Source organism: Myodes glareolus, chromosome 22, assembly GCF_982192425.1.
Source record: "Myodes glareolus chromosome 22, mMyoGla1.1, whole genome shotgun sequence".
NCBI lineage: Eukaryota > Metazoa > Chordata > Mammalia > Rodentia > Cricetidae > Myodes > Myodes glareolus.
In genome coordinates, this window is record NC_142047.1 from 14,312,928 (window position 1) to 14,338,574 (window position 25,647).

The 25,647-nt window shown below is 42.6% G+C and overlaps 1 long non-coding RNA gene across 1 annotated transcript in view; it reads left to right on the forward strand.

Annotated features, from left to right (window-relative positions):
• LOC125400575 (uncharacterized) overlaps positions 1–24,465 on the forward strand; it is a 46,945-nt gene extending 22,480 nt beyond the window's left edge. The window contains exon 2 of the long non-coding RNA XR_007232001.3: positions 23,965–24,465. This is a non-coding gene — a long non-coding RNA (uncharacterized LOC125400575). The remainder of the gene's footprint in view (positions 1–23,964) is intronic.
• The last annotated feature ends 1,182 nt before the right edge of the window (positions 24,466–25,647 follow it).

Below are 25,647 nucleotides of genomic sequence, written 5' to 3' on the forward strand. Positions count from 1 at the left end.
AAGGAGTGTCAGATGGATGTAGTGTGTGTGGTTAACATCAGCAGGCTCATTTTTCAGAACAGAATTGTTCCTGGGGAAACGATGGTTGAGTATAAACCTCATAGTATGTCCATGATCTACAAACAATTTTTCAGTCTAAAAATACATTGATAATACTGTGGGGACTCTAAAAAAAGCAAATTTGATTGTTTAAAATGGTATCTATCTGAGAATACAACCAATAATTAGTTTGTTATCTTTGAATTTCCTTAGCATTAATGTATTCTTAGACCTTACCTGCAAAAAGGCATTGGGTCAGAACTATAATGTCCTTCTAAAAAAACAAAATGCATTGTATTACAAGGTTAGAGAAATACAACATATAAAATGAGTAGACACATAGTATCAATTTTTGAGACCAATCTCAACTATTCTAGAGTAAATACTCTTTTGTAGGCAGTTTTTTCCATATAGAATTCATCTATTTTCTATATAGTTCAAATCAAAGAAGACTTAAATTTATCAAGGATAATACCTAAACTAAACCCCCACCCATACACAGATGTGATGACCCTAAATGACCTCTCTCAGACAGATGGAGAGCAGAATCCTTGCCAGTAGAAGCATCAATTGACTGTGTCACAAAATAGCTTCTGTGGTTCTTGTTTGACTTTGGGCTAATGACATTAGAAAGAGTTTCTAGTTTCTTTGTTGTGGTCACACCTATAATCCCAGCAATTGGGAATAGAAGCAAATGGCTGTGTGGGAGCCAGCCTAGTGTGTAGAATGAGTTAAAGGGCAGGACTAAATTTACACACAGAAAAGCCTTGTCTCCAGAAACCAGAATAAACCACCAAAAAAAGAAATGACACATTCATTCATTTTTTTGTCTTTTTTGATTAAAAAATTTTCATGTCCTCTCCTCCTCTCATTTCCCTTCCACTCCTCCTCTCCCCCTCCCCCTCCAATCCTTAGAGAAGTCAGGGTACCCTGCCTTGTACGAAGTCCAAGTCCCCCCCCCCCATCCAGGTCTAGGAAGGTGAGCATCCAAACAGACTAGGCTCACAAAAAGCCAGTACATGCAGTAGAATCAAAACCCAGGGCCATTATCATTGGCTTCTCAGTCAGACTTCATTGTCAGCCACATTCAGAGAGTCCGGTTTGATCACATACTCGTTCAGTCCCAGTCCAGGTGAGCTCCCATTAGATCAGTCCCACCATCTCAGTGGGTGGACGCACCCCCCACGGTCCTGACTTACTTGTTCATGTTCTCCCTCCTTCTGCTCTTCATCTGGACCCTGGGAGCTCAGTCCGGTGCTCCAATGTGGGTCTCTGTCTCTATCTCCATCCATCGCCAGATGAAGGTTCTATGGTGAGGGAAACTTAGTGCCTTCCTAGCATTCCCCAGGACTCAGGAAGGCCATTTGAGCCACCAACTAGTTGGCTGGGTTTGCGGCTCAGTGGTGAAGCCTCTGCTTACCATGCAGGAGCCATCAGTCAGTTCTCACCACCACAAATGCCAAGAACAGCAAACCTCATAATAAAGTGACACAAAGCTGTCTCCATTACAGTGATATTGACTCTCTTCATCTTACCTCTTGAGGGAAGAAGGTTTTGGATTCACTACCTAGTGAGGTTGCCACTGGAAAGTTAGGTATAAAAGACACTGTGATGACAGTTGCTGAATTTAGAAACTCTGTGGTGTTGCTGCCACTGCCACAGTCTCTCCCGACTCAATGGAGAAGCAGCAAATTCTTTGAAATACAGAATGATGTCATTTTTAAAACTCTTTTTGTTTCAATTTTCTTGTTGAATCCTGCTTTGCATCATGGAAATGATGTACCCCCTTACCCTGTTCTATTAACAAAAACTAAAGGGAAAAGTACTAAAGGTAGAGATAATGGGTAGGGTGCATGCCTAGGATGCTCCCAAAGCATTGTGTTCAACCTGTAGCACTTCAGAAAACCAAAAAACAAGAAAGAAGAGAAGAAAGGGAGGGAGGAAGAAAGGAAGGAAGAAGGAAAAAAGAGAAAAGGAAAACATGTCAGGATTAATAAGTCTTCGTAAAATCAATATATTTATTATGGAACAAAACTTTCACCCTAAAATGAGAGAGTTCTTAAAAAAAAACAGTTATACAGTATGACAAAACTGTCAAAAATGAGAAACTGCACAGACATTTACTAGGTCAGAAGATTTTATTACATCAATAAGTAAGATATTAATTAATGAAAGTGATTGATTATTAAAGTTTATTTGTGACATTATTACATTTTAGTGGCACTGAGCTGTGTAAAGGTATGCAGTACAAAATGCAAGGCATTTGTCATAAAAACTCAAGGAGAATCTATTTCTCACAATCCTCTTTGCTGTAATGTGACTATGGAGGACATGTGTGGTGTAAAGGCGTTTTCTTATTTATTCAAAGGCAGTACAGATATCAGCATTAAGACAAAATAAGCAATGTTTTGACAATATATTTTCACAGTTGAAAGTGCTTAGAAATAATTTCTTAATTCTGACTTTCCAGAATATTTGAAAACAACAGAACTGCATTTATACTTGATTTTCTTACCTCCTTTTTGGGGATCTAAAAATCTTTTCTCTTCCTTATTTTCTTCAGGGAAGGTAGGAGCAGATGGAGCAATTCTTATCTTTGTTGAAGCTGACACACTTTTTCCTTTGTCTGTCCTGTCTCCTTCGCAGATGTTCCGTCACCATGACATATGTTCAAAAGTGATCATCATTTAACTATTCACATAAAAACACTTAGCATGTTTTCTAACTTCTTTAATTTTGAGTCCCTAGTATATCTCACATTAGATATTTACAAATACTGTTTTTTTGAAACAGGATCTCATTATGCAGTTCAGCTGACTTTAAACCCGCTATACGCATCATGTTGGTCTTGAAATCAAAGAGCTCTCTCTGCCTCCTGCCTCCCAAGTCCTGGGATTAGAGGCATGGGAAAGAGGCCCAGCCAAATAACTCTAAATTCAATCTTCAACAACTGATTATGCTTAATTACTGCTGTCCTTTCCACCTGTCCTCATGGAGAAGAATCAGAAAATTTACCAATTTACCTCGTATTTAAACAATGCAGACACATATGAATAATAGTAGTGTTTTTCCCATATGATTTGCTCCGGTAAGCTTGTATTTAGATGCTCCTGGAGTCAGAGCTCCGGTTCCATTCATGTGCCCACGTCCCTCTGACCCCCACAGTCCTGTCTCTGTCATGTACTTTGGAGGCCTTTGAGTGCTATGCTCTCAGTGGTCAGTATATGAGGAACTTTTTTTTTTTACTTCGAAGCAATCCTCTGCCTGTATTCTCAGAAGCCATGATGTTTGTGGTATCTTCAGTTTTAACAGTTCATTCATGTGTGAATGGTGAAATGACTGTCTGGTTGATTCTTTGTTCAGTAAGCCTTTCTGTGTGATCCTGAGTCTTTATAACTCACAACCAGGTTCAAAACTCAAGGAAGGAATCATTTGATTTTTAATGTTGAACTCATCCTGAATACCAAGTGTCCTATGTAGAGCCGCTCTTGCTGTGAAGAAACTCCATGACCCAAATCAACGTGGGGACAAAGGATTCATTTGGCTTATGTGTCCACATCATAGTCCATTATTAATGGACATCAGGACAGGAAACCAAAGAGGGAAGGAACCTGGAGGAAGAAGCTGATACAGAGGCCATGGAGGGAAGCTGTACTGACTTACTCATTCTGTTTTCTTATAGAACTCAGGACCAGAAGTCCTGGAACAGCACCACCCACTATGTACTGGGTTCCCATCCATCAATCACTAATTAAGAAAATGCCTTACAACTAGATCTTATGGAGGAGGCATTTTCTCAATGGAGTCTTAGTTCTTTGTACTCATTGTGGACAACTGTCCCTAACCAGATTAGCTGTTTCAGGATTTTGGGTGCACAGATTCACATCTGATCAACACAGTGTCAAGACATTTCAGACAGAACAAGGAAAAAATAGTATCTGATAATATCATTTCATTGTCATGATGGACACCCTAATGTATGTGATTGTTCAGAAATCACTTAAAGCAGAGTGAGTGATCAAAAAGACAACAGGATTTTTTTTTAAAAAGCTGTTTATGTTGAACATAGTATATTGAAAAACATATAAAAACAGAACAAAAAATACTAAAATTATTATACATTTCACTGTTGAAAATGAAGTTGATACTTCCAAAGGAAACAACATTAATGTGAAGTTGCCTTAACTCATAGAAAACTGCCAATCAATCAGATTAGGAACGACAAACTGTTTTTTTAAATTGGAAGCTGAGCCCTGGTACAAACTGTTCTTTTATTTATGTTGGAACAGTCTCTTTCCCAGCTCACACTCCCTGTGTGCTAGGATTTCTCAATATGAGCTTCTGAGTTGAAGCCATATTCCCTCTATCATTTTAGTATTCATTACTTAAGCAATGTCACCCTCAAGAACAGCACTAAAAGTGTAAAAAAGAAGAGACAGGTACCTATTTGGCTTAGCCACCGAATGTGCATCTGCACCATTCTGTATTAAAAATTCTGCCATTTTGTGTTGTCTTTTGTATAACGCGAGTTGATACGGTATCAACCCATACTGTAAAGAAAAAATTTCATTTTATAAATTGACATGCTTATCAACTAAAAATGCATCACAGATTTCATAAACAAAAAGAGTCACAAAAGGATAGCTTTCCTTCAGCCCTTGCTGCAGATTCACATACACAGGCGTTCTCTTCCCTTTGACATACCTTCCCCTGTCCAACATTGCCTGTGAACTACCACTCCTCTCCAGAACTGCCCATGAACACTCACTGGTTCCAAGCTCTTAGCTCCATGGCGATGTGCCTCCATTGCCCCAACCCTGAAACATGGAGTTAGGTTTGTGTGCCTCTGTTGAATGACTGAACTCAAGTGGCATCTCTGGAGCAGTTTCTCAATCTGTTTTTCAAAACTATTTTTTCCCTAACTAAAAATTATCTCCCAAACCAAGCATCATTTCCTATTGTAGTGGTCCAGAAATGTTGGAGGTAGACCCCAGTCTCAAATGGTATGTAACACAAAGAGTGCTTATTCTTCAGAAATGCCAGCATGCAACATTCCATCACCCATATAAAATGTTAATGAAGACCAGGGACAAAGACATACAGGCCCTTTTAAAGGGAATTCGGGGAATTCTTAGTATCTTTGTTATAATAGGGCAGTCAGGGAGTAGTTACATGGGGTGCATGTTGATTGGACAGGGCTAATATCATTTTCATCCATTATGGGATTTTTCTTTCACATGGTCAGTGGCAGCCAGATCCTGCAACTCAGGGTCTCTTAGCCTTGTAAGAACAGGTTTGGAACTATTTAGCAGATTGGCTAAACTTGACTGGGGAACTTCCTGGATTCAGGCTTAGGTCATTAATTATAATGGAGTTGCTCCTTGTCTAAGATGGAGTCATGTTTTGGCCCCTTCACTATGTACATCGAAAACCTGAAAAAGTAAAATAAAAAAAAAATGTCTTCTCAGTATGTTTTCTTCAATGGTCAGATTTTCACATTTGCCTGTGTGCCTGTGACCTTTGCACTCTAGCCTCATCTCTGAGAGACAAACCACATCAATGGCTTCTTAATAGCACAGATTTCTGTTTTTTCTACAGACGTTTACCTTAATTTTTTATTGCTTGTATGTATGTGAAGTATGTGTGGGCTCAAATCCTTTACTTGTTCACTTTTAAAGTAAAGCCCACGTCAGAAACACAATGTGCTGTGCTGAGTTCCTTAAGTTATCTACAAAAACTATAAAGAGATTTTTACCTCTGTTTTGGCTTTAATATTAGCATTGTATTTGAGCAGGTTGCAGGTAATTGTTGTATTACCTCTGGCACGGCATGGTGTATGGCTATATTCCCTCTGAAATCTTTCATATGGGGATCAGCACCCTGCATCAGTAGTATAGAAATGCACTCGATATTGACCCGCTAGGTGGCCCGTGGGTAATGTGTAAAGAAAGAGATACTGAATTCAAGAAAGTCAGGATAAGCATTCCAACAATTACTTTGAATAGATACCCTTAGATCAGATCAATTGTTTAGGTTATGCATATTATTTCTCTTTATTTCAGACAGGGTCCTCTTCAGTACCCCAAACTTGCCTAAATTTATAACCTCCCCCACGAAAGCTTTCCAAAGGGTAGAATTTCAGGGGTGTGCCACCACACCTAGATAGTAAAGCATTTCACCAGCACTGTTTGGTCATTGCTGTAGTGTGGGAGGTTGCTTGTTCATTTGCTTGTTTTGATAAGTTGGAAAGAATGAACCTCACTTGAAGAATTGCCTCCACCAGACTGGACTCTGGGAAGTCTGTAGAGCATTTTTTTGACTGAGGTTGATATGGGAGGGCACAGCTTCCTAGGGGTGGTGGCACGACTGGGCAGGTGGTCCTGAGTAGTATAAGAAATCTGAGCAAGCCTTGGAAAAAAAGCCATGAAAAAGCAGAATTTCCCCATAACCTCTGCTTCATTTCCTGCCTCTGGTCCTGATTGAGCTCCTGCCCTGGTTTCCCTTCATGACAGACTGTGATGTGAAATTGTAGGCCGAATAAACACTTCCTTTCCTGAGCTGGTTTTGGCCAGTGTTTTATCACAACAACGAAAACCAAACAAGGATAAGCCATTCCATTCCAAAACAGTTGTTCAATAGCTTCCTTAATCAAGGGTGTGCAGCCTTCATCATCTTGAATGTTGATGTTTGTACAGTTGGATACTAAGAATGTTACCACAGCTGGATGGTTGTGTGCGCATGTCTAATGCAGTGATGTCCTACAAATTGAGAGGACATTTTAGGAAATTACAGATTACTATGTAAAGGCACATTCAAGTGTAAATTGATAAGTAAAAACTAGACAGCAAAGTGCATTTCCTTTTGATGTAAGAGAAGAAACTAAAATTTTCTCTTTTACTTATTTCTCTACTCAGGTGTTCATTTCTGTGCTAGGCCTACAGTGCATGGCTGTCCCATCCAAGGCGAGGGCTCTGTATCAGGCTTCATCCTTCCTCAGAGTACTCTCTGGAAACAGAACACCTAATAGATTGAACTCAGCTTGGATTTGAATCCTACCCCAATCACTGTTAGTTAGTAGTTACTACTTAGACTTCCTGTGAGCCCATAAATCAATCTCTCCATCTGTAGAATGGGGATTCAACACTGTAGCTATCTTACACAATGCTGCTGTGATGCTTCAACTCGCATCTTCAAGAGCACGTACAAATGCTTCCAGCACTGACAGCTTAGTGTTTGCTGGATACAATTATGATTGGTCTTCCTAATATTAACAAGCACAATATTTCAGTGAAGAGAAATAACAGAATTATACCTACTGCAAATATTTTTCTTCAAATAACTTTACAATGTGATGGAGGAGGGTTATCTGTCTATTGTGTTATTTTCATTGGTCAATAAAGAGACTGCCTTGGCCCCTTGATAGGACAGAAAATTAGGTAGGCGGAGTAAACAGAACAAAATGCTGGGAAGAGGGCTATGAGCCAGATGCCATGGAGCCAGCCACCAGGTCAGACATGCTGAATCTTTTCCGGTAAGCCACCACCTCGTGGTGCCACAGATTATTAGAAATGGGTTAATATCAAGATATGAGAGTTAGTCAGTAACTAACTCTCTAGAGATAATGGGCCAGGCAGTGCTTAAATGAATACAATTTGTGTGTTGTTATTTCTGGGACTAAGCTAGCCGTGCGGGAGCCAGGTGAGGCGAAAAGCAGGCCTGCCCGCAGCCCCTCACTACAACAATGTTTTAAAACTCTATTCCCTAAGCTGGCCTTGAACTTGCTAATCCTCCCAGTAGGTAGGAGTGCAGGCAGTTTCACTGCACCTACCTTCCTCTTTATTTCACACTTTAGCATCGCTGACATCTGCCACTTATAATTCATGATATTTTATGACTATAATTGGCAATATTTTTTACTTTGGTAACATACAAAATAAAAGTTCACCATGCAGTCCATTGTGCCTTGTATCAAATGAAACATGATACAATCCACAGCCCCATGACAATTCTACAGGTCACTCGTACCTATGTAAACATCAGCTCTTAAGACTAAGAAATGTAAACAAACTTAGAATAGCAATAACAACAAACAAAAATCTAAATCCTCAGTTATCAGTACTTTGATAATTTTTTCATTTCTCAATGTCCAGAAGTAATGTTTCTGTATTTGCTGCCAACAGGGACACAGCATAGTCCTCAGACAATAGACAGAGTGTCCATGTTAATAAAGACACCAGACAGTAGCAAATGGCTTTCTCTTATACCTCTCCATGTGTCCATCTCCTAGCACCAAACTTGAGAAAATCTCTCCAGAAGGAGATAACCAATGGCATCATAGTTCCCTTTCTTTGATTTTCAAAAAGCTTTAAGCCAAAAACTAGGGATTCAATTGAGCATTGTTCGTTGTATTCAATATTTAAATTTATAGAATGTAAGGAAAGCTGGCTGTGCAGAGAAACATGAATATATTAAGAATGAGAGGATCTTGAGAGCTAGTAGATGTGTATGCTGTACAGTATAAGTTACACGCAGGGAATAAATGGATTGGCAGGGTAGATAAACACAGCTGGAAAATTCAGGGTTTTTAAAGAATACATTTATCAAGCAAAAGAATACTTTGAAATGATTATTTACTGTTCTGTTATTTGGATGAAGCTCTAATTTGGGAGACTGAATAACTATAGACTAAATAACCTCAGAACTACAGACATGATCAAGAAGCATGTGGGCTATGGAGAATCTACTGTTGAGGGCCATGGTTTCCTGCCTATAACCTAGAGAGAAATAAGAAACAAGGACTAGGAAAGAGGGCTGCAGTGATTGTTAAAACTCAGTTGCTAAGCCCTCGCCCTGCAAGCCTGAGAAGCTGAGGTCAGAACCCCCAGCACCTGAGAAACTTGGAGATGTGGATACAGGAGGATCCCCAAAGCTTGCTTGCCTGCAAGTCTAGGTGAATCCGTATACTCCAAGACAATCAGTCAAACACAGTGGGGATTTGGGTGAGAGAATCTGTCTCAAAAGCTGAGGTGTAGGGACCATAGGGTGGTTCACCACGTGAGGGCACCCACTGGCAGACCCAATGGCCTGAGTTCAATCCCCAGAACTCACGACATGGCAGAACACAACTGTCAAATATGGCTCTCTTCTGACCTCCACACACTTACTTGGCATGTGTGGGGTTCATGTGTGCACACACACATATGTTTTTTTAATGAGAGGTAAAGAAATTGACAAAGAGAATGTCAACCTCTAGCCTTCACGTATGTACCAAAGCACACACAACATGTATATAAGGGTCCAGGGGTCAGAGTTATAGTTTATGTTGAAAATTTCCTTATGAGATTCCTCAGCATACATGAAAGACATCGGCGTATTATTTCTTGGTGTTTCTTTTTTTTTTTTACTTTAAGTTGATATTTTAAGTGAAAATTTATCTCATGGTACAATTTTCTTTGTTGCATATAACATAGCATTAAAAACATATGCATTAAGGGCTGGAGAGATGGCTTGGCATTTATGAGCTCTAGTTTTTTCCGTAGGGGACCTGGGTTTGGTTCCCAGCACCCACATAGCAGATCACAACTGTCCATAACTCCAGTTCCAGGAGGTCGAACACCTTCTTCTGATGCGTGTGTGGTACATTGAAAATACACACAGGCAAAACACTCAAATCTAGAAAATTTTAACTGTACACAAAAAAGTATGTGGTTTTATTAGCTAAATCCCTTTAAAGCACACAATAAAGTGATCTAAAGGAGACAATGAAATAGGATTTGTAAACTAACTGAAGTCCTTTGTTTTGCTTCTCTTAAAGAAAGCCAAGAAGCTGCCCTTCCAAGGTGTGCAGGTTTCAGATGCCTAGAATCCTAAAGCAGGCACAAGACCCAGTGGTTTCCATGAAAGAAGAGCCTTAAGCATGACACCAGCCCTCCCTCAGGCAGCTCTGGAAGGTGTGTTTCCCCCTGGGAGACCCTGACTGTGCCAAATAGTTTCTGCTCCTCCTGCCCCTCCTGCCCCTCCCTAGGCCCCATTACCTGCCACTCCTGTCATATCCATTTACATGGTATTCATTGTAATGTTGATGAGTCTCTCCACTGAAGCCACATCACCTACACGGGTCACCCTGTGAAACTGCCCCACAGAATCATATCCGATTAGGTACAGGGTAAATCGCTACCATTTATGACCCAAGCACCCATAACCTAGGCATGCAGGCCACTGGCAGGTGTACCAGCGAGCCCGCTGAGGGGCTATAATAGTATGGGCAGCGAAATCAAGGTCCTCCTGCTTGTTGAGCCTCAAGGCTCCACAGGCCTCCCAGCCCTCACTGCCTTCCCCTTTAGCCACACACACCCTCCACCCTCCCAAACCCAACAGTTCATATTCAAAACACTTGTTATATCTGCCCACCAATCCAAAAGAACGTCCTGCCAGGGCAGCTCCTTGGTTCAATGTGAGCTGAACTCTGCTTCATTCTTAGCAACCCAGTTCCACGGACATAGTGACGCACTGTGAGCACACAATGGTCCTCAGTGACTGTGCACCCTGTGTGCTCTGCACATGCCCAGGTCAGACTCCAGCAACAAAATCGTACAGTGCTCAGCACATGTAGACAAAGATTGTATGTTTTCTCTTTTAAGGATGTTACCTTTTAAGGTTCTGATATGGGAACTACAATCTGAATAACCACAGAGGTTTGGTACCTACTAAGGGACCAGAAGAGTATCTCTCCAGGAAAGGAAATACAGTGTTATGAAGTTATAAAGAAAAACTAGAGTTGAGTGATTTAATGAAAGGAGGGTGGGACAGAAAGGTAAAGGAGGGAAAACAGAGAGGGACAACCAATACTAAAGGTCCTTTGAAAGACTATATGGGAACCCACTACCCTAGGAGCTTCCTATACGTATGTGAAAGGAACCCACAGGGAGACAAAAAATAGCAAGAGAGAAGGCTTCAAGTAGACATCTTGTGCCACCAAATTAAGCCTCCAGTGCCAGGAACAGGTTACAGCCTGTTGAGTTATTAACAAAAGGGACCTGTGGAAACCACCAAATAGCACAGGCTGTTGTCAAGGCTCTTCATTGCTCACACAACCTGATATTAAGGTCTTGTTTCTGGAGGTAACACTTCTGTCATTAAACATGGAGAAGTTGAGCTGGTGTCCAACTAGATTATTCACCTACTTACCAGAGCTCAGGGTACTGGAAGGTAGGAGATAAAGGACAAGGGAGAAAGGGAGGGAATAAGGGAGAGAGGAAAAGGTGGGCAAAAGAGAGGGAGAAGAGATATTTGTCCCTGGGGGGCAAATGACTGCCTCTGGATAAAGAGGAGACAGAGGTGACCCATAGGCAAGTGACAGTTTCTAAAAGACATTAGTCTTAGTTAAAATTTCTATTGTTGTAAAAAAAAAACCACCATGACCACAGCAACTCACAGTTTCAGGGGTTCAGTCCATTATCATCATGGCAGGGAGCATGGCAGCGTGTAGGCAGACGTGGTGCTGGAGAAGCAGCTGAGAGTTGGACATCTTGCAAGTAGCAGCAAGTCAACTGGGACACTAGGCAGTGTCCTGGGCTTAGGGAACTTCAAAGCCTGCCCCCACTGTAAGCATTAAAGCTTGGATGGGAAGGTTTCCTGGCAGTCAGGAGAAAAGGAATTACACAAAGTAACATCACACAACAAATATCACACAAGACATTGGAACAGGAAAAGCCAGAAGGCTGATTGCCTCTGCTTGGGTGAGAAACAGCAGCAATCTGAACAGGATACCGGGCTCATATAGTTTCTTGGGGAGAGGGTAGAGCTCTCCAGGGTGGAGACTGGTGGGATTTCATGTTCAGAGACTGGGCTTCTTACTCTGAAGGGTGGAGACAAGGTCCAGCAGTTAAGACAGAGTGTCCTGTGGGTGGAACCTGGCAGTTGAAGGTCTTGTGACTTGAGGGGCTTACATTCCCCCCTTTTTGTTATTATTAATAAACAATTATGCCATGTAAAAGAGGAGCAATGTTTTTGTTAGACAACTTAGTGTTGAATCAGGGCATCAAAGCCCTTTTGGGCAAACTTCATCTTCACCATCAACGTATATTTGGGAGTCGCTGGCCTCTGGCTCTGTAGCTAGAAGCAAGTAATCCTGTGATAGCAACTGATTAAAAGTCTGGTTAGCAATTTTTTCAATCTGTTCTTGAAATAATCTAGACAAGAAGTTTATTTTTTTATATTTTATTACTTAAAAAAAATACCAATCCAAATTCCTACTCCCTCCCCACCCACTCCCTCCACACACCCTCCCACCCCATACCCTCCAATCCTAAGAGACAGCAATGCCCCCTGTCCTGTGGAAAGTCCAAGGCCCTCCCTACTACATCTAGGTTGAGCAAAGTATACCAAAGAGAAGAAGATCCCATGAAACCAGTACATGCAGTAGAGACAAATATCAGTGTCACTATCAGTGGCCCCTCAGTCTGCCCCAACTGCCAGCCACATTCAGAGGGACTTGTTTGTTTCCGTGCTCGTTCATTCCCAGTCCAGTTGGAGTTGATGAGCTACCACTAACTCAGGCAAACTGTCTCAGTGGATGAATCCTTCATGGTTTTGAATTCCTCGCTCATACTCTCACTCCTTCCATTCTGCATCTGGATCTTGGGAGCTCAGTTCAATGCTCCAATGTGGGTCATTGTCTCTTGTTTCCTTCTGCTGTTGGATGAAGGTTCTGTGGTGATGTTTAAGATAATCATCAGTCTGACTACAGGGCAAGGCCAGTTCAGGCACCCTCTCCTCTATTGCTTAGGGTCTTAGCTGTGGTCATCCTTGTGGATTCCTGGGCATTTTTCTAGAGCCAGGTTTCTTGCTAACCCCATAATGGCTACCTCAATCAAGATATCTCTTTTCTTGCTCTCATATCTCTCCTTCTTGCATCTCAACTACCCCCTTCCCTCAAGATCTCCTCAACCCCCCTCTTCTCCCCTTCCATCTACCCACCGTCCCCATGCTCCCAAATTTTTGTCTGTTTCTAATTTCCAGGTGGATGTGTATATATTTTTCTTTGGGTTGACCTTATTACTTAGCTTCTCTAGGATCATGAACTATAGGCTTGATGTCCTTAGTTTATGACTAGTATCCACTTATGAGTGAGTACATACTATAATCATTTTGGGGGGTATGGGTTACCTCACTCAGGATAGTGTTTTATAATTCCATCCATTTGCATGCAAAAATCAAGATGTCATTTTTTTTTACTGCTGAGTGTGTAGATATGACACACTTTATCCATTCTTCAGTTGAGGGTCATCTAGGTGGTTTCCAAGTTCTGGCTATTACAAATAATGCTGCTATGAACATAGTTGAACAAATGCTTTTGTAGTATGATTGAGCATCTTTTGGGTATATTCCCAAGAGTGCTCTTGCTGGAGTATGAGGTAGGTTGATTCCCAGTTTTCTGAGAAACCACCCCACTGATTTCCAAAGTGGTTGCACAAGTTTGCATTCCCATCAGAAATGGATGAGTGTTCCCCTTGGTCCACATCCTCTCCAGGATAATTTATCATTAGGGTTTTTGATCTTAGCCATTCTGACAGGTGTAAGATGGTATCTCAGAGTTGTTTTGATTTGTATTTCCCTGATAGCTAAGGAAATTTTGAACATGTCCTCAAATATCTTTTGGCCATTAAAAATTGTTGTGTTTAGTTCAGTACACCACTTTTTAATTGGGCTATTTAGAATTTTAATGTCTAATTTCTTGAGTTCTTTATAGATTTTGGCAATCAGTCCTTTGTCTGATGCGGGGTTGGTGAAGATTTTTTTCCATTTAGTAGGCTGCCTTTTTGTCTTATTGACTGTATCCTTTGCTTTACAGAAGCTTCTCAGTTTAAGGATGTACCATTTATTTATTGTTGCTCTTATTGTCTGTGCTACTGGGGTTTTATTTAGAAAGAGGTTTATTGAATAGATATGGAGAGAGTGGACAACCTTGCCTTGATCCTGATTTCAGTGGAATCACTGGGAGTTTCTCTCCATTTAGTTTGATGTTGGCAGTTGGCTTGCTGTATATTGCCTTAATTGTGTTTAGGTATATTCCTTGTATTCCTGCTCTCTCCAAGTTCGTTATCATGAAGGGATGTTGTCTTCCTCTATTTTCAACCACACTCACAGCCTCCCCCTCATGCACCTCAACCCACAATTTCTTCTCTTTTTCTCCAGCCTCTCTGGTTTCCCTTCTCCCTTCTCAGTTACAGGCTGCCCATCCAGTCAGTGCTGAGGTGGTCCCTGACAGGCCCATCCTTGCTAGGGATCAATTTGTAACTTGCCTTCTCGCTGGTTTTCAAAATGCCACACTTCAAACAGTAAATTATGAAAAAATCCAAGGGGTCATCCACGGCAAACATGAAAATCCAGCCCAATTCCTAGACTGCCTTACAAAGGCCCTCTTGCAATATTCCAAACATGGATCCTCAGATCCTATATAGAAAACAACTTATGACCTACTTTCCCAGAGTTTCCTAAACATTAGGTCCAAAATTAATCATCTAGAGAAAGGACCGCTGACTCCACAGGTAGAAGTCTTATCTGTGGCCTTCACAGTGTACCACCGAGGAGATGAAAAAGGCCCAAAACAAAAAAACCTGATGCTAGTGAAATCCCTTTTAAAAATGAATCTTCTGTGACCTTTTCTTGCCCCCTTTCCCTTGGAACTACCTGATCTATCTCTCTTAATACCCTCCTGGGCCTATCTGTCACCATGTTCCTGGCCAATCAGGACCTGCCTACTAAGTTCTGCAGCATCTTTTAGCCCTCTGAGCCTCTGTGACCTGGTACCTCCTGTCTCTCAGCTGCACCTGGAAGTCTCTGAGATTCTCTGTCTCCTCCTGGGCTTCTTTCTTGCCTCTCAGTTGCCACTTGGAACTTACAGAAACTGCCTTCCAGCAGAGTTCATTTTGTGGCTCTTCTTCTCTTCCTCCATTGACTTGGGGTTTATTAAAGTCTCACTCTGTTACTACAAGCAGAAGAGAGAGGTGGTCTTTGTCTCTTCCTCAGGGATGAATATTGCTTCTATGCCAGGCAATAAGGTGTAGTAAAAGACATCTGACAACTCCAGCTGGATCTTCAAAAACATAAGAAACAGCTTGATGCTTCTAGTCAGTGGCTCATTGACAGTTGAATATGGAATTGGGTACTACCCTTATTAAACCCATTTCTCCTCCCTTTCATAATCCTACTGGTTGAACTCTGCTTTATAAACATCTTATTGTCCTGTGAGCTCCGTGGGACCCTGCTACACAGCCTGTGCCAATATGAGTGGACCTAAGAGCCTGCTCCAATACTGAGAGGACCTAAGAGACAGCTACAGCAAGGATTGGACCAAAAAGCCAAGACAATACTGGCACCATGAGAAGGAAGAGATGGGTAGGTGCCAATTCAAGAATTTTTCCAACATCCCAAAAAAGCAACATGGTAACACCAGAACCCAGTAGACACACAACAGGAAGACTTGATTATTCTAACAGAGTAGATGTAGAAATTACAATTTTAAATGTAACTTTATGAAAATGATGGAGACTTCTAAAGAGGAAGTGAAAAACTCCCTTAAAAAATGGAGGAGAAGACAAAAAAAAGCTGGAAGAAATTAATAAATCCCTCAAAGAAACCCAAGAAAACTAAGAAAAAGCAGTCAAACAGGTGAAGGAAACAGTTCAGGGCTTGAAGACTGAAATCGAGTTAATAAAGAAAACACAAACTGAGGGAACTCTGGAAATGGAAAATCTGGGTAAATGAACAGGAACTACAGAGACATATATAACCAACACAATAAAAGAGATAGAAGAAACTCAGCTGCTGAAGATACTATAGAGGAAATTGACTCATTGATCAAAGAAAACGTTAAATCTAACAAATTCTTAACACAAAACATTCAGGAATCTGGGACACCATGAAAAGACCAAACCTAAGAATAATAGGGGTAAAAGAAGGAGAAGAACTCCAGCTCAAAGGCCCAGAAAATATGTTCAACAAAATTATAGAAGAAAACTTTCCCAACCTAAAGAATGATATCCCTATGAAAGTACAAGAAGCTTACAAAAGGTCTAGACTGGATAAAAAAAAAAAACCTCACCATATAATAATCAAAACACAAAACATACAGAAAAATGAAAGAATATTGAGAGCTGCAAAGGAAAAAGATCAAGTAACATAGAAAGGTAAACCTATCAGAAATACACCTGACTTCTCAGTGGAAACCATAAAAGTCAAAGGTCCTCAATATATGTGCTGCAGACACTAAGAGACCATGGATGTAAGCCCAGACTATTATACACAGCAAAGAGTTTTCATTTATCATTGATGGAGAAAATAAGATATTCAATGACAAAACAGATTTAAACAATACATATCCACAAACCCAGCATTACAGAAAGTACTAGAAGGAAAATCTCAACCCAAGGAAGCTAACTATACTCACAATAACATAGACATCTGCTAACCCCCCACCAGCATAACCCAATGACAGGAAACTACCGAAAGATAACTAGAGTTAACAACCACTGGTCATTAATATCACTTAATATCAATGGTTCCAATTCACCTATAAAAAGACACAGGCTAAGAGAAAGGATACAAAAACAGGATCCAGCATTCTACTGTTTACAGGAAATACACCTCAACCTCAAAGACAGATATCACCTCAGAGTAAAGGGTTGGAAAAGGTTTTCCAATCAAATGAACCTAAGAAACAAGCGGGTGTGGCTATCCTAATACCCAACAAAATTGATTTCAAACTAAAATCGATCAAAAGAAATGGAGAAGGACACTTTATACTCATAACAGGAACAATTCATCAAGATGCAGTCTCAATCCTGAATATCTATGCCCCTAATACAACAGCACCACGTTTGTAAAAGAAACATTACTGAAACTTAAATCGCATATCAAACCCCACACACTAATAGTAGGAGATTTTAACACTCCTCTTTCCACAATGGACAGGTCAAACAGACAGAAACTTAACAGGAAAATAAGAGATGTAATGGACATGAAAATAACAGATGTAATGAATCAAATAGACTTAACAGACATCTATAGAACATTCAACCCAAACACAAAAGAATATGCCTTCTTCTCAGCACCTCATGGAACCTTCTCTAAAACTGATCACATTCTCGGTAACAAAGCAAACACCCACAGATACAAAAAAATTGGAGTAATCCACTGTGTCTTATCAGATCACCATGGAGTAAAGTTAGAATTCAACAACAATTCCACCCTCAGAAAGCCTACAAACACATGGAAACTGAACAGTCAACTACTGAACCACTCCTGGATCAAGGAAGAAATAAATAAATTAAAGTCTTCCTTGAATTCAATGAAAATGAAGGCACAACATACCCAAACCTATAGGACACTATAAAAGCAGTGCTAAGAAGAAAGTTCATAGCACTAAGTGCCCACATAAGGGAAATGGAGAAAGCTCACATCAATGACCTAACAGCATACCTGAAAGCTCTAGAAAAAAGAAGCAATGTCCTTTGTAAAGCAAAGGACATTGTCATTAAGACAAAAAGGCATCCTATTGAATGGGAGAAGATCTTCACCAACCGTGCATTAGACAAAGGCCTGATCTCTAAAATATATAAAGAACTCAAGAAACTGGACATTAAAATTCTAATTAACCCAATTAAAAAATGGGGTACTGAACTGAAAAGAGAATTCTCATCAGACAAAGTTCAAATGGTCAAAAGACACTTAAGGTCATGTTCAACCTCCTTAGCGATCAGGGAAATGCAAACCTGACTTCAAACTCTACTACAGAGCTACAGTACTGAAAACAGCCTAGTATTGGCAAAAGAACAGACAGGAGGACCAATGGAACTGAATAGAAGATCCGGATATTAATCCACAATTCCTCGAACATCTGATCTTTGATAAAGAAGCAAAAAAATATCAAATGGAAAAAAGAAAGCATATTTAACAAGTGGTGCTGGCATAACTAGATATCAACATGAAGAAGAATAAAAATAGACCCGTATCTATCACCATGCACAAAACTCAAGTACAAATGGATCAAAGAACTCAACATAAAGCCAGTCACACTGAACCTTACAGAAGAGAAGGTGGAAAGTACACTTGAATGCATTGGCACAGGGAACCACTTCCTAAACATAACCCCAGCAGCACAGACACTGAGAGAAACAATTAATAAATGGGACCTCCTGAAACTGGAAAGCTTCTGTAAAGCAAAGGACATGGTCAACAAGACAAAATGACAGCCTACAGAATGGAAAAGATTTTCACTAACCCCACATCAGACAGAGGTCTGATCTCCAAAATATACAAAGAGCAAGAAATTGTATGCCAAAAGATCACATAATCAAATAAAAAAAATGGAGTACAGATCTAAACAGAGAACTCTTAACAAAGGAATCTAAAATGGCTGAAAGGCACTTAAGAAAATGTTCAACATCCTTAGTCATCAGAGAAATGCAAATCAAAACAACTCTGAGATTTTATCTTACACCTGTAAGAATGATAAAAATCAAAAACTCTGATGACAACTTATGCTGGAGAGGTTGTGGGGAAAAGGGAACATTCCTGCATTGCTGATGGGAATGCAAGCTGGTACAATCCCTTTGTATGTCAGTGTGGCAATTTCTCAGAAAATTATAAAACAGCCTTCCTCAAGACCCATTAATACCACTTTTGAGTATATAACCAAAGGATGCTCAATCGTGCCACAAAGACATGTGCTCAACTATGTTCATAGCAGTCTTGTTTGGATAGCCAGACCTGGAAACAACCTAAATGTCCTTTGATCAATGAATAGAAAAGAAAAATGTGGTACATTTACACAAGGGAGTACTACACAGCAGAAAAAAATAACGACATCTTGAATTTTGCAGGACAATAGATGGAGCTAGAAAACATTATTTTGAGTGAGGTAACCCAGACCCAGAAAGGCAATTATCATATGTAATCACTCAAAGATTGTTTTTAAACATAAAGCAAAGAAAGCCAGTCTGCAAACCACAATCCCAGAGAACTTAGACAACAACCCGGACCCTAAGAGAGACTTCATAGATCTAATCTACATGGGAAGTAGAAAGTAGAAAAAGTAAAGATCTCCTGAGTAAATTGGGAGCATGGGGGCCTTAGTGGAGGATTGAAGGGGAAAGGGAAAAGTCAGGGAGGTGAGAAGAGAAAAATGTAGAGCTCAATAAATATCAACTAAAAAAAATAAAAATAAAAAATAGAGGAAGAATCATCTGGTTTGGAGCTTACAGCTAGGAGTTTCAGCTCTGGCTATAGACAGAGGACGCTTGGGGAGAGAGCTGAGAGATGCACCAGTCTGTGAAGATCCAGTGTAGGGCGTGTGCCTGACACAACTGGCCTGCCCCTTTGCTTCCTCCCCCTCCCTTTTTGTCTGGCTCCTGGGCCCACTTTGCAACAAACTTACAGATCTGTCCTTGGTAAATTGAAAGACCCGACATATACTCGTTGTATGGTGGGTAGCCTAGACAAAAACAGCGCTTGGTGCTGAGAAAAGAAAAATAGGGAACGCGGAATTTCTTTCTGTTTGCACGGATCACTCACAGAATTTGTAAAGGTCCCACAATATTAGGATCTAAGGTGCCATTGGGTGATTCTTTGGATTGATTATCTAAGGGATATTGAAGCCAAATTTGATTACAAGAATAAATAAATTTAGGGCCTTTCAGGTCAGGTGCCAGGTGTAGAAGTTACAGGTTTTCTAAGAGGCATCCAAGTGGAAAAGAGAGGGTATGGAAGACACAGTCTCACGGATGAGAGAGAAGGAAAATGTTACTGCAGACTGTAGTTGCGGGTATAGTACTCAGGAATGACCAAGCCTTTCAGTGGGTTGTCCCCACACTTGCCGAGGGGTCAGGCGCTTAGCCTGGCTAAGCCAGTGGGGATACTCAGTGCCTGGTACCAGGGCTTTTGTAGAGACTGGAAGGTGAGGACAAAAACTGAGCTCCAGGAGTAGGGGTCTCATTCACAGCAAAGGGTTGGGAATGGGGTCCCGAGGTCCAGAAGGGCTTAAAAGAGCTGTGGGATTATGGGCAACTCTGAAGGGACAGCTTTCCCAGCCGAAGTGTTAGAGTTTTGTTCCAGCTATGGAGGCCTCCCCAGCAGAGCGTTAACAATTCTGCTCCAGTGAAAGTCATTGCTCTGCTCTGGAAAAAGCCACTGATTGCCCTGCTCCACTCTCCTCCGAAGGGAAGACGGGAGAAGAGGCAGGAAGGGGGCAATAGCCAGACTTGTCCTAAGGAAACTGCAGGATCGCAGCTCCAAGGGTGGGTGGGGGGGAGATCATCAGGTGGAGATGGTCAGCAGGGAACCCTGCCTCCAGAGTATCAGAGCGGTGCGGAATACTCAACAGTCACTTCCTCTGACAGGGAAACATTATACCACTGTTTGGAAAATCCTCATGCTCAGAGCTCACCACCGAGGGCACAGGTGTCTTCGTTGTGTGGCCAACATGTATCCTGCTTCGGATGAGTGGCTCCTACTCCCCTTGGTGGCTCTCAGGTGCCCTCGGCACTGTAGAGCTTCTCTATAGGGACAGTTTGAACTGGACTCAGCGCCCATTTTCCATTGTGAACCTGTGAGAGAAGGGATTGAAATGATGTGTTTTTAAAACATAGTGTGCAGGAAGGTTATAAGTCAGAAATCAAGCACTTTTATAGTTAGATATTCTAAATCCCAAGTCCCGGTCTTGGGCCTCCATCTTTGGAAGCCCCGTCACTGTGCCCGCCAAGCCTTGACTCCTCCCCGGAAGAGTGTCAAGATGAGCCCGCCAAAATCTTGACCACACCCCAGTCTATTTAAACTGATTTCCCCCCCCGGAAAGTTCCCAGGGGGTCTCTTTCCTCTTCCCCCAGTGGTTGCAATTACCACCACGGCCTCCTGGTTTCCCCTTGGGGTCACCCGAGAGCACAGGAATCCCATTAAACATGGATATTTTTTAATTTGGCTTGTTGTGATTTGGCTTGATTGGGATTTTTGTGTCGGCAGAGAGCTCAGCAAAATTCCTAACATCTTGGAGGTCCCACTGGGTAGGGTTGCCTTTCCGTGTGGCCATAGGCCATGGGTCGAAAACTCCCTAGACCACAATCTGAACTCGCCATGCCACACTAAAACCGGCTCCTGGGCTACAGCGGCTGCATCTTGGTGAGTCCCTTTTTGTTGTCTATGCTATAAGGTTTGGGGAACCCATTCATACTTACTTTTGTCAATTATCGGACTCTTGTAGAAGCCGTGGGCCCATGGCAAGAGTTTGATCTCAGTTCAGCGCTAGACTGGCAAAACCGGGTCTAGCTGAGATGGACTTTATTTGCTTTAGGGACACCTAGCATTCAATTTCCATGACCCCGTTAGGCCTAAGAGCTATTTAAGCAGATGTGCTGTATAATAGACTTATGGCCACGTGCTTGGGCATAGACTTTAAAATGGGCACTTGCAGTTCTAAGCCAGATCCGCTGTTGCCCCTGGGATGCCTCTTACAAAATCTTTATAAATTGGGACTGTCTGATACAATCTGTCTCGAATGGCTAATTTAAATTTTTGTCACCATAAGGACAAATGGGCAGAGCTTACGTATGTCCATGGGTTTTGGATTCTGCACTCTCACCCTTCCCTTGGTAGCCAGTGTCTCACAGCACGGGTCTTGGTAGCTAAGGCTACAACACCTCCAAATTCCTGATCATCTGAAAATTGGGACCCCAACAATTCCAGCTGGACCATGCAGCCAGAGGCACTGGCCCCTCCCCTACTCCCTCAAGCCCATGCTACCCAACCCCATTTTATGGAACAACATTCTTCACATTTCTCTTCTTCCTGGTCTACTCCCTCCCTTGCCAATCCAGAAGTTCAAGGTCGACTTCCACCTTATCCACTTTCCTCTCCCCCCTCCCCCTCCTACCTCATCTCCCCACCCTTGGACCCCCTCTGTGCACTGAGATAGCCCCTCTCAATTCTCCCCAGTCTCCTCCCATACCAGATCCCACCATAGATCCTCCCTTCTCTGTCCTCTCCAGGAGGTGGTGGAAGTCAATTGCATTATGAAAGTTCATGTTCCCTTTTCTCTTCCAGATCCCTCTCAGATAGAAAAGTGGCTAGGTTCCTTTTCTACTGATCCTTCTGCTTAAAGTTAAGAAAGGTTGAGGAGGGTCCCCAAACCCCTATACAGGAATTGGTGAAAATGGCCTTTAAAGTTTTTAATGCCCGAGAAAAAAAACAGCTGAGTCTTCCTGACAGACAAGGCTACAACAATCTGCAGGCCCAGGCCTTAGCAGCTGCCCTAAGGTCAAGGAAGGGGGACAAGGGAAGCCAACCACAAGGCTCTACTCTGATGAAGCCCAACCTAAGTCAACCTCACAGGCAAGCTGCTTCATGTGTGGCCTAAATGGTCATGTGACACGATATTGCACTATGCCTCCTCCGAGGTTATGCCCTATCTGCCAGCAGACTGGACACTGGAAATCACAATGCCCCCGTGCGGGTTTGTCCTCTATGCCACGCCATGGAGGTCCAGCCTCACCAACATTGGCAAGTGAAACTGTGCCAGCCTTCAAACTTCTCAGCCTTGCAGAGGATTGACGGTGCCCAGACTTGGTATATCCCGTAACCCTTTCCGAGACTAGGGTAAAGCTGCAGATAGCGGGTAAGTCCATTACTTTTATTTTGGACACGAGAGCTACCTATTCTGTATTAACATCTCACTCGGGCCTTACATTCCCCTCACCAATTTCAGTTATGGGGGTAGACGGGACCCATTCCTCCCCACTTAAAACTTTGCCACGGCCCTACATTCTTGCAGGACAATTTTTCTCTCATTCTTTCTTAGTGATACCGGCTTGCCTAGCACCTTTACTGGGTGGAGATATCCTTAGCCACTTCCCCAAAGCTTTGTTCCACTTCTTGAAGCCCCTTTATGACCACACCCATCTCCAAGATTTTATTTTTCAGGTTCACTCCTCCTGTCAGACGTGTGCCCAAGCCAACCCACAAGGGGCTCTTCACATATGTCAGTCTCTACAGCAGCTTCGTGGACACCAACCAGGCAAAGAGTGGCAGGTTGATTTTACTCATATGCCTACTCATAAAAAAACCCCATTATCTCTTAACACTTGTGGGCACTTTTACAGGATGGATAGAAGCGTTTCTGGCCTCCTTGGACCACATCATTCCTCGGTTTGGTGTCCCACAATCCATCCAGACTGACAATGGGCCAGCCTTTTCTTCCAGGGTCATGGAGCTTGTGTCAGAAGCTCTCAACATCTCCTGGAAATTCCACACCCCCTACCATCCACAATCCTCTGGATAGGTGGAGAAGGCCAGTGGACTCATCAAACAACAACTAATCAAGCCCTCCATTGAACTCAGGTTATCTTGGCCCTCCCTTCTCCCCATTGCCCTGACTTGCCTCAGGACCACCCCATGTTTCCCTATGGGCCTGAGCCCTTTTGAGTTGCTTCATGGCAGGCCCAGTCCCTTTCTCCTTAACCATCACCTCCCAGTCCAAACTCCTCCACTGGTGGGGTATCTACCCTACCTCTCCCTTTTAAGATCCTTTCTCTGTTCACACACTGACAGTTATCTTCCTGCCACCACACTAGTGGACCCTAATGCCCCTAAACCTGTCCCCGCTCTCCCCAGGGGACAGAGTCCTCCTCAAACAGCTAACTCCTAGGTCTCTCAAACCTCGATGGACAGGACTTCACATGGTCATCCTCACCAACCCCTCGGCTGCCAAGCTCCTGGGACACCCATGCTCGTACCATCTCTCCAGGCCCAAGCGGGCACCTACTCCAGCAGACAGGACCTTCCACCCTCTGGTTTTCCAGGATGCCACAGTGAAGGGCCTACCTGCTTCTCATCCAGGCATACTCATTTTGGTGATAACAATATTTTTTCTCCTAGACACCTGCCTTCTCACCTCCCCCAAGGAACAGATGCCTGGCGTCTCCGGGATGACAGCACATGGGATGCCTTTCCAGCCACACTTCTTGCTGAGCGTGGACCCACCAACACCCAGCTCTCCCCTTCCCCACATCGTCCCATGCCCGCAGGAAGTAGCCAGACTTGAGTCAACGCCCCTTTTTCCTAAGAGAGCCTAAGTGTTAGTCAAAATATCACCTCAGCTTCTTGTTGCTCCTTATACAAACAGTCTGGAATGTAAGTCCTGGTCTCTGGCCTCCATCTTTGGAGTCCCCATCCCTGTGCCCGCCAAGCCTTGAAACCTCCCGGGAGCAGGGCCAAGACAGCCCACCAAAATCTTAAACTGCTTCCCCAAAAAGTTCCCATGTGGTCTCTTTCCTTCCCCCCCCCCCACCCTAGTGGTGGTCATGCTTGAGGCTTCCCGGTTTCCCCTCGGGGCCACCCAAGAGCGCAGGAATCCCATTAAACCTGGATATTTATTAATTTGGCTTGTTGTGATTTTGCTTGATTGGGACTTTTGTGTCGACAGAGAACTCATGTTAACAAAATTCCTAACAGTTATGTTGCTTGGAGTCAGTAAAACAAATCATCTCCAGTTAGAATCTCATTATGGTGAATTCTCCAAATAACTAATGTGCAAGTCAACTGTATTCATGTGTCTTTCATGTGAATGGACACACAAAACAAAGGTGAATGTTATGAATATTCCAACTAGAACCTCTCAGGCCCTAACTTTGGAATTATTCTTGACCAGTAGTATTGGCTCATTCAGGACTCACTGAACTTTTACACCCTCAGCTACAATTTAAGGTGTATGTCCATGTGTGATTTCATGCGTGTGTGTGTGTGTGTGTGTGTGTGTGTGTGTGTGTGTGTGTGTGTGCTACTTCACTTTGGTCAAGCCTCCATAGCCCTTCCCTACCAATATTACTTTATCACTGCCTGCCTCCACAGTTGTGGTCCTATTGTTGGTGAGTCATAGACTAAGCCCCGTTCAGGACCTAGAGTTTCTGTGATCACAGGAGTCAATTGCTGACTAAGGCCTGAGTCGGGCACAGGACAGAAACAGTTGTTACCTGGGCAGAGTAATCTCATCCACTCCCTTCATCCCTTCCCGCCAACTATCCCTTCCCGTTCATAAGGAACGATGGGGTGGTGCTACTGAAGACATCAGAAGAGATCCTGACTGAGAAGAATTTCATCACTGTCCCCTACATCATTGGGATTAACAAGCAAGAGTCTGGCTGCTTCCCGTGGTGAGAACATACTGGTCTCTTAGACAGACATACATACCACCAGAGCCACACTCTCTGCTCTCATAGGTCCATTCTACTCCCAGCCTCCTCTGAGCTCAGGGCAGCTCCATCCATGATCACAAATAGATAATTCTGTGGAATTACTCTCCAGAACAGCCCAGGTGTTCTCTGAAAATCACAGGCCTGGAAGCCCATTCCCACAACCCTGTCTTTCCTTAAAGAACCCTGCCCTTCCTGGGCTGAGAGAAATAGAGACCTAAATATAGGATGGAGCAACCAGAGACATCTAGAAAGGAGAAGGAAGCACAGCTTTGGAGAGTCAGGCTGGAGCAAAGCAGCTTGAACTTTGATCTCAGGGGTCCCAGAGACACCCACATGTGTTCTCAGGAGGCTCACCAAAGAAAAGATT